General features: G+C 49.6%; 1 non-coding gene across 1 annotated transcript; it reads left to right on the forward strand.

Moving 5' to 3' along the window:
- The first annotated feature begins 4,644 nt into the window (after positions 1-4,644).
- Positions 4,645-4,712, forward strand: MIR187 (microRNA mir-187). Its single transcript, NR_049431.1, has one exon. It is a non-coding gene; the product is annotated as a microRNA mir-187 (primary transcript).
- The last annotated feature ends 3,598 nt before the right edge of the window (positions 4,713-8,310 follow it).

Genomic DNA, 8,310 nt, shown 5'->3' on the forward strand with positions numbered 1-8,310 from the left:
GCCAAGGTGTATAGACTTTCCTTTCTCATTAGCATGCCCTCCAAACTAGGTGTTGAGATTTTGGGGCCGTTCTATTAAATGCCATAAACCAGTAGCTCCCAGCCTTCCCCGGACCACACGGGCTTCCGTGAGTCTCCTGTTCTGAAGCTAAGGGGAGAAATTGTATTAGCTTCTCTAATATGATAATAATATAAAAGAAATGTATGGTGCCCCAGAGGAGAGAATTACAAATGGATGAAAGGTGATTATTTAATGTAGAGGCTTTTTTCTTTTTTTTTAAGAGTATAAAAATAAGTAGAAGAAAATAGAGAGCATATATTTTAAAAAAAGAGAGAGAGAGAGAGAGCAGAGAGAACCAATGGCCAATGGAAGGCAAATGGGCCTGTTCCATCGGGCCCCTGCCACCGCCCACCTCCCTGCCTGGTGACGGCCAATTTTAACATGTCCTACTTTGTCATTTTGTAGTAGTTCTGCAGTCTCTCACTTCTTTGCCAGTTTTCAGGATATTTCTAGAGCTCCCAGGGAAAGAGGGGTGCCTTTGGCCCCGTCTTTCCTTCCCGCCTGCAGGCCTGGCCCTCACCTCCCCCTCGGGATTCTCTGGCTCTTCCTGGCAGTGGGACCTGGACCAAGCAGGGCGGGTTGGGTGAGGGCGGGGGCTGCGCTCCTGGTGCCCCCCCGCCCGGTCGGCCCGCCGTGGGCAGCCCCCTGAGGGTCAGGGAGCCCCGCAACCAGGGAAGCCAGGCCTTTGCTGACACGCGCCAGGGTCCTTCATGTGCACGGGTCCCTGCCCCAAACTCCTGGGCGGGTCGTCATGAGCTCTCCCCTACAGGGGGACCCCGGGGCCCGCCCCCCCGAGGCCCACGGCCCTCCAGCCCCAGAGTCACTCTGCCGTGTGGCACCATCTGGCCCTGCAGCACCGTCGGGTTCTGCCCCGAAAGCCAGCCGCGCCTCACCAAGGCCGCGGGCCACTCAGGAAGGCAATGCTCCTCTTGTTTCCCCAACTCTTACCCCATCCCTGTTCTCGGGGAGCCCCCACCCCCTCTCGCAGTGGTCTCCACCTGCTACAGGTGCTCTTTGACTCACCCGAAGCGCCTTCTCTCCTCTGTCCTCGGCCTGCTGCCTCCTGGTGCTGGTTTCCTCGTCCGCCTCTGGCAGGCAGGGCTCTGTGAGCTCCGAGTTGTGCTCGAGGCTTTTCTTGTCCATTCCTGTTCTCTCTTCACGCTGCCCTCCCACTGGCCCAACAGGCTGCGTGGTTCCATCTCGGGATGGACTTGGAGGAGACCACTGGTTCCCTCCAGGACCAAGAGGGCTGTGGTGGGGGTGGAGGGGACCAGACAGCGAGGGGGACAGGAGGCTTGTCTTGTTCTCATCTTCCTGCAACAGTGCCCTGCGCCCTGTTCAGGTCTCCTCTGGCCCCCACCTGCCTTAGACTCCCCTTCTGGCTGGCCTGGGCCCAGGCTTGTCTGGCTGGGCCCTGCCTCCTCCTGGGTACCCTACCCTCCTCTCCTCAGGTGGGGTAGACATCCCCTGGGTGCCGCGGGTGGTTCTTCTACCCCTGTGGGAGGCCTGGCCCGGATGGGGGCTCAGCTGGGAAAGCACAGAGGCAAGGGCAGTCATGGGTGGTCCGCAAAAGGGCTCTCTTGGGCTGAGGCTCTGCCCCTGCCTGGCCCACACTTCGGTTGCTGGTTCCTGGAGACCAGGTCTCCTGGCATCGCATGAACGGGCAGGGCATGTGTGTGCTCCTCGTGGATCTGCCTCTGGGATCTGCTCATCGTGGCCTCACCCTCTGTTGCTGCCTGGCCATGGCTGGAGTTTGTGACTCCCTGCCATGCAAACCACGGAGAAACCTTTGGCTTTCTCCAACGTGTCCCAACTGCCTCTATGTCCTCTCATTATCTCAGAACACACCAGAGTGCCACATACATGCTGATAAATACGGGGATACCTTCATGTTCCTAAAACAGAACTCAAGCACACAAACCCACTTCTGCTGCATTTCAAAGGCAAGGTCATCATGTATAGATTTTCAGTCTGTTCTGAGCTAATCAGAATGAGCCAGCCCCCTGAGCCCGGCCGCTTGGGGAGGCAGATACCATCAGTGTCTGGACTTTCTTTCTTTCTTTCTTTTTCCAAAGATTTTATTTATTTATTCATGAGAGACAGAGAGAGGGGCAGAGACATAGGCAGAAGGAGAAGCAGGCTCCCCACAAGGAGCCCGAGGTGGTACTCGATCCCGGGACCCCAGGATCATGTCCTAGGCCAAAGGCAGATGCTCAACCACTGAGCCACCCAAGCATCCCAGTGTCTGGACTTCCTAAGCAGAGGTCCTGGGGAGTGGAGAGCTTCTCTCAACAGTCAGCAGTGGGCCACTGCCTGGTAGCTCTGAAATGGGTTCCCTTTTCTCAGAGGTCCTGTCCCAGGAACACAGCAAGGTCTTAAAAAGTGAGTGATGTCCAGAAGAGACGAGACAGAAAAGCTCCAGGAGCTTGTGGAGGGCAAATTGGGGAGTCGGGAGCTTCCTGGTGGAGTGAGGAGAGGGAGTGAGCCTCCCACAGAGGGCATGGATGTGGGGAGGGAAGCCCCTTGCCTGTGTAAGCCATGGGGGTCACTTTTCTATTCCTTGCAGTGGAATGCAATACTATTTATCATACAAGGGGACAGAACAAGACACTAACCCTGGCCCATCTGTGTTGCCATCCACTGATTTTCTTTCTCAAGCCTGCAATATGGGTACAATCTGCTCTTTCTGCCACCCTCCCTGTGGCACATGTCATGTAGCCTGTGCACTGTCTCCTCCATACCTTCCCAGGTCACCTTTGTGTGATGTCTCCTTCAGCACCTCTCCTGCCCTGCACTCCTAGTGCTCTTGTCCTGCTTTATTTTTCTCCCAAGCTCTCTTCTCCTTCTATCAAGAATTTGCCTCTTTATTTGTATATAATTTGTCTGTCTCCCCTAGAATGTGGCCTTTATAAGGATGGGGTCTTTGCTTTGTTCCCGCCGTATCCTCTGTATCTCGAAGAATGCTGACTCTCAGAGCTACTGCGGTAATATTCCTCGAATGAATACATGGATGATGCAAGAAGCCTGGAGGTGCAAGATAGGGCTGGTGTGTGGCTCATTGAGGATATGGGCTCTTTCTACCTCACGCTCACAAGATGCCTTCTAGGCAGCACATCCATATTCCAGGCAGGAAGGAGATGAAAGCCAAAGGCCACAAAGCACATGCCTACTCTTATGAGCCCTCATGACAACAGAAGAAGAGCTTAAATCCTTCATGATTAGAACTATGTCACAGGCCACCAGCTGCAAGGGATGCTGGGACGTGTCCCCTGGGAACCCATGAGGTTCTGCTAGAGAGGAAGAAGCAGGGGAGGGAAATGAGATGGCAGCCAGCAGTGCCTGAACTCTGCCCTCTGCTGCTTCCCCAGACCTCATGGGCTCTTGGGTAAGAGTCACCTGGTTGGTGAAAGGAGTTTTGAGGAAAAAAATAACTTATTTGGGGAATGTGTACTGCACTCGCTTAGATACAATAGTGAGAATTCAGGCCCTCCGGGAAGAACCCTTTTACATCATTTAGGCAGGAGAAGGATTATTTTCCTTCGACACAGTTCATTTTTCATCTGTTCGGTTGTTCAGTCTATACAAATGTGTAATATGTTACTTTGTGAGTCTCTGGAATTCTTGTCTTCTTTTAATTGGTGGAAAACCATGTGATGTTTAATTTCTACATTTCATTTAATGTCTAATCTGTGCTCAAAGCCCACTGCCATTTTGAAAGATGGGTTGAATAAAACTGGTGTATCTGCTTTATTGGCTGCAGAAGTAGGGTGAGCATTGCTGCGGTTCCTCCATCAGACCCAAAGCCGGTGACTTCAGCAAAGTTTAGCCAAAGGGGAGTCTGGGGGAGAAATTTCAATAGATTACCTTTGGAGGAACTGAGGTTGAGTATTCTTTTGATTCTGGACCAACCTCATTTTATTTTGTAAGGAAAAACAGAAATGGCTCGCCGAAAAGAATCCACATAAAAATGATATGTAGGAGTTTTTGAATAAAAATAAGTCATAAATAAGTAATAAATCCTCCATAGGACCATTGGCAATGGATAGCAATAATGCAGTGTTTACCGCCTTTCTCCCAAAGTGCAGATATTTATTATAATTCAGGGCAATTCATTGCACTAGTCGGGCATTTATAAAATTCTCATCATAGTATTAGAGTAAGAACCCATTTCCTAGGAAGCATTGTTGTAATAAACTGTAATTAGTGGATTGTAAACAGCCGTAATTCATTTTTTGAAGGAAAAGACATGCGGGCAGCTAAATATCTGTGTGCATACAGGTTCCCTGAGCATTTCCATCAGGCTCGGGGGGCTCCCCGGGAAATTGCCGCACCCACGCTGCCCCGGGCGGGACTGGGTGCTGGAGGTTCGGGGCTGGCCCACACCAAGGCCGTTGGTTTTCTCCTGCTCCCCTGGGTGCAGCCCCAGCCCGGGCGCCCGGTCTCGACGCCGACCTCTGTTTTTCCAGCTCGCTCATCCCGGTGCACAGCAGGGCGGATGCGCCGGGAGGAAGCCAGGCGGCCCACCTGGAAGAGGAAACGGGGCAGGTGCCCAAAGGCCCGGCTCGCCACGACTCGGTGTGAGACCTCGGGCTACAACACGGGACCCGGGCGCTGCTCCGACCCCTCGTGTCTTGTGTTGCAGCCGGAGGGACGCAGGTCCGCAGCAGAGCCTGCACGACCCCGCAGCCCCGGACTCGACGCCGCAGGTGGCCCGCAGGTGGCCGGGAGCTGGCAGGGGGTGGGGGTGGGGGTGGGGGGTGGGGGTGGGTGGGAGGTGGGTGCGGAGGCCCGGGGGCAGCCTGCAGTCCGACCTTGTGGGTGCGCGATCGTCCTGGGCCACGGCTGCGCCTCGCCCCGGGTCCGCGCCGGACCCCGTGCGCCCCCGGCCGCTTGGCGGGCGCTCCGCGGTCCCACCCCTGCCGGGGCTCCCCAGCCGGGCTGCAAGGCCAGCCAAGAAGCGGAAGCTCCCCAAACACCTCTCTGGTTGGTGAGAAAACCCACCATTACAGACCTGCCTTCGGGGCAACAACAAGCATTGGCTTTTTTAAAAAGATTTTTAAAAATGCATTTGACAGAGCGAGTACAAACAGGCAGAGCAGCAGGCAGAGGGAGAAGCAGGCTCCCCTCTGAGCAGAGAGTCCCATGCAGGGCTGGATCCCGGGACCCTGGGATCATGAGCTGAGCCCAGAGGCTTCACTGACTGAGCCACCCAGGCACCCCCAAGCATTGGCATTTTTAGTTGTCCATTAAAGCCTGACTATTTTCTGCAAGGTACTAGATTAAATGATGCCACTGCAGTCATCAGCTGGGTTTCATTTGATTATGTTGCTTTGCGACGTAACAGACTCCAGAGAAGGAAATGAAACCAGATGGTGAATTCCAACAGGGAAGAAGCCCCAACACAGGACCCTAGAGCAGGAGGTGGGAGGCATCCAGGGCAAGCTTCTTTCACAATTAGGTTAGTGCCAGCACTGGGGCTGGGGCAGGGGGCACTGGGAACACAAGATCCGGAGCATGGCCCCTGCTGTCACAGCTGGGGTCCGTGGGTCATATTTCTGCAAAGCAGAATTCCTTAGGCCAGAATGGGATCCACCTCTGGCCCCATGACAATGGGGGCGTGGCTCCTCCACAGCAGCCCACCCCCCCCCCATCCTAAGTAGAAAGCACTGTTGATTCCGCACTTTTCCCAAGCCTTCTGGTGTTGACAGGACCCCTTCTTTCAGAAGAGATTTGCTAGTTTTTCAATGTCATGGGCTCAGCTTTTTCCTTCTCTTGAAAGATGTGGAGGGGCGTAGAACAAAATGAGAGACTGTACTGCTGGGGCAACCAGATGGTTGAGGGGTTGAGATGAAGTAATGGCTGCACCTGCTCCGGGAATTCTTCCTAGGCACCGGCTCTCCTTAGGAAGACACCTGGGCAGGGGATGACCTTGGAGGTGTGGTTTCACAGACATCAAGGAATCCGCAAAAACATCTATATTGCTTTATATTAGAAGTGAAAAATAATTGAGGAGTAGGGGAGAACAGAAAAGGAAGAGGAAGAGAAGAGAGAGGGTCAGAATGGCAGGGGCTTTATTGTGCAAGTTGATGTTGTTTGTGTTGCTGAAAAAGAACCTAACCTGCCTCACTTGACATTCACTCATGTTACACCCACAAAGCCTTCTTGTGAATGGGGTTCTGTTGGTTTCGGTGGAACTCAGTGGAAGGGGCTGATTTCACACTCACAGCACATATAAGGTGGCCTGATGGTCCATTAACTGAACTCATTTAGGAGAAATACTCCGGTGGAAACCCTAAGAATGATGAATGCTCAAGAAATTTAAGAAATCATGGTGGGGAGATGTCATGGTTGATTTTATGGGTCAATATTTGGTCAAACATGATTCTGAATGTTTCTGTGAAAGTGTTTTTTTATTATCAGATTAACATAAATGGGTAGACTTTGAGTAAAGCATGTGAGTGAGACTCATATTCCTTGAAGGCCTTGATAGAACATACTGACCTCCCTTGAGTAAGAAGGAGTTCTGCGAGAACGCTGCCTTTGCTCTGGAACTGTACTTCTTCCCTGAGTCTTTAGTTTGGTGGCCTGCCTTACAAATTTTGGATTTATCAAACCTTTACAATTTCATAAGCCAATTCATTAAAATCTTTCCAACTTCCTTCCTTCCTTCCTTCCTTCCTTCCTTCCTTCCTTCCTTCCTTCCTTCCTTCCTTCCTTCCTTCCTTCCCTCTCTCTCTCTATGCATATCCTGTGGGTTCTGTTTCTCTGGAGAACCCTGATAATACAGGAGGGGATATCAGATTTCCATAGAGTAAAGTATGAGGGTTTCAGATTATCTTATCTATATTCATTTGAGGCTGGGAGACTGCTGATATACAGGTGAAGACTTTGTTTTCCAAAAAAAATTGATTTCTAGTTTAATTCCACTGTGGTCAGGGAACATATTCTGTATGATTACAATTCTTGAAATGTATTGACTTGTTTAATGGCCCAATATATTCTATATTGGCGACTATTCCATGTGCACCTGAAAAGAACATACGTGTATTCTACTGCTTTGACTGGGGAGTTCTGTAAATGTCATTAGGTTAAGTTGGTGAATAGTGGTGTTCAAATATTCTATGTCTTTACTAATATTTCTTTCAGCTTATTCTAGAAATTACTGAGAGGAGAATTTTTTTTTTAATTTAAATTTTTTATTTATTTATGATAGTCACACAGAGAGAGAGAAAGAGGCAGAGACACAGGCAGAGGGAGAAGCAGGCCCCATGCACCGGGAGCCCAACGTGGGATTCGATCCCTGGTCTCCAGGATCGCGCCCTGGGCCAAAGGCAGGCGCCAAACCTGCTGCGCCACCCAGGGATCCCTGAGAGGAGAATGTTGATATCAAGTCAGATAGAGAATTTCTTTTGTTCGATCAATTTTTGCTTCATGTATTTATAATGTGAAGGCATGTTATTGAGTGCATATATTTAGGATTGTCATATCCTGTTGAATTAATCCTTTTATCATTATGAAATATTCCTCTTTTACTGGTAATGATTCTTGTCTGAATCTACTTTCTCTGTTATTAACATGGGCACACCAGCTTTGTTATGATTCATGTTAATGTAATATATATATTCTGACCCTCTTACTTTCAACCTTTGTCCTTATATTCAATGTGTACCTCTTATAAATAACATAGAGTTAGATTTTAAAAACCCAAATGACAATCTATATCTTTTCTTGGAGTGTCTAGTCCATCTACATTTATTTATTTATTTATTTATTTATTTATTTATTTATTACCTGATATGGTTGGGTGAAATCTGCTATTTTGTTCTTTTTTTTAAATAAAATTTACCCTTTTATAAGAAAGATTTTATTTATTTGAGAGAGAGAAAGAGATCACATGTGAGCAAGAGAAAGAGCAGAGGGAGAGAGAGATAATCTCCAGCAGACTCTACACTGAGCCCAGAGCCCAACATGGGGCTCGATCTTACAGCCCTGAGACCATGACCTGAGCCGAAACCAACAGTCAGGCATTTAACTGAGCCACCCAGGCACCCCTACCCATTTTGTTCTTATTTTCTATTTGTCCCATCTGTTCTGTGTTCCTTGTTTCATACTTTCTTTTGGATTAATCAAGTACTTTTAAGCATTCTGTTTTATTTCTTCCATTTGCTTTTTAGCTATGTTGATAGATAGATAAGATAACTTAGTGACTGCTTACAAGGTTATAGTATGCATACTCAAGTTATCATACTT

This window comes from Canis lupus, chromosome 7 (genome assembly GCF_011100685.1).
Source record: "Canis lupus familiaris isolate Mischka breed German Shepherd chromosome 7, alternate assembly UU_Cfam_GSD_1.0, whole genome shotgun sequence".
NCBI classification, from domain to species: Eukaryota; Metazoa; Chordata; class Mammalia; order Carnivora; family Canidae; genus Canis; species Canis lupus.